This window comes from Apium graveolens, chromosome 8 (assembly GCF_009905375.1).
Source record: "Apium graveolens cultivar Ventura chromosome 8, ASM990537v1, whole genome shotgun sequence".
Lineage (NCBI taxonomy): Eukaryota > Viridiplantae > Streptophyta > Magnoliopsida > Apiales > Apiaceae > Apium > Apium graveolens.
This window is the reverse complement of record NC_133654.1, coordinates 135,461,803-135,462,913: the sequence shown is the minus strand read 5'-3', so window position 1 is coordinate 135,462,913 and position 1,111 is coordinate 135,461,803. Positions and strand designations below refer to the sequence as shown.

Below are 1,111 nucleotides of genomic sequence, written 5' to 3'. Positions count from 1 at the left end.
ACTGTTTATCCAGCTTTTTCTTCAGCAACCTCTTAGGAAAAGGAGGTGGAGGATAGATCTGTTTCTCCCCTGTATTACCCTCAGGAGGAGTGTGTTCCAGAGTAGTCTTCCTTGGTTCCACATCTGCTTCCTTCTGCACTTCTTCTTCAGCCACAACTGCATTTTCTAAAACTTGAGATTTTTCATGCTCTTCATCTTGCCGAATTTAGGGGCTTGCGACCTTTCCAGACCTTAAGGTGATGGTGTTCACCTGTTCCTTAACTTCCCTCTTACCTGGATTTGGTTCTGTATCACTAGAAAGCATTCCTGGTGGTCGATTGAATAAGGCATTAGCAATTTGCCCTATTTAGTTCTCTAAAGTGTTGATAGAAACAACCTGGCTTTGGCATATAAGAGCCTGGTTTTTGCACATAAGCCGCAAACTCCTCCAATTCAGATTTTTCATTCGAAGATAGACATGTACCAAGAGTTTGTTATTTTGGTGTAATTTGTTGCTGAAAACCAGGAGGGTTGAATAGGTTATTTCCAAACTGCTGGACCAGCTGTTGCATCGCATTCTGATTGTTGCTCCAGCTGAAGTTAGGATGATTCCAGTTGTCAGGATGAGAATTGTCTGGAACTGGTTGCTGCGATCTCTGAAAGTTGCTCACAAACTGAGCTGAGTCACTAGATATATCGCATTGATCCGTCACATGCGGACCTGCTCACAAACACTAATTATCTGCTTAACACCATAGTTAGCTAGAGAATCGATCTTCATAGACAACACCTTTAGTTGAACAGTGATAGACGTAGTTGTATCCACTTCAAGAATTCCTGCTACCTTGCCCTGTAGACATCTCTGGGTTGGATACTGATATTCATTAGTAGCCATTAGTTCAATTAGATCATAAGCTTCCTCATAGCTCTTTTCCCATAATTCTCCACCTGATGCCGCATCGAGCATGGGTCTGGACTGTGTTTCCAACCCATTGTAAAAACAATTGATGATCATCCAATCAGGAATTCCATGATGAGGAAACTTCCTAAGCATCTCCTTGTAGCGCTCCCAAGCTTCATACAGCGATTCTCCCGTTTTCTGCGTAAATTGAGTAATAGCATTCCTGAGTGC

At 42.5% G+C, this 1,111-nt stretch overlaps 1 non-coding gene across 1 annotated transcript; it reads left to right on the top strand.

Annotated features, from left to right (window-relative positions):
* Positions 1–1,004: 1,004 nt before the first annotated feature.
* Positions 1,005–1,111, top strand: LOC141682122 (small nucleolar RNA R71). Its single transcript, XR_012559524.1, has one exon. It is a non-coding gene; the product is annotated as a small nucleolar RNA R71 (small nucleolar RNA).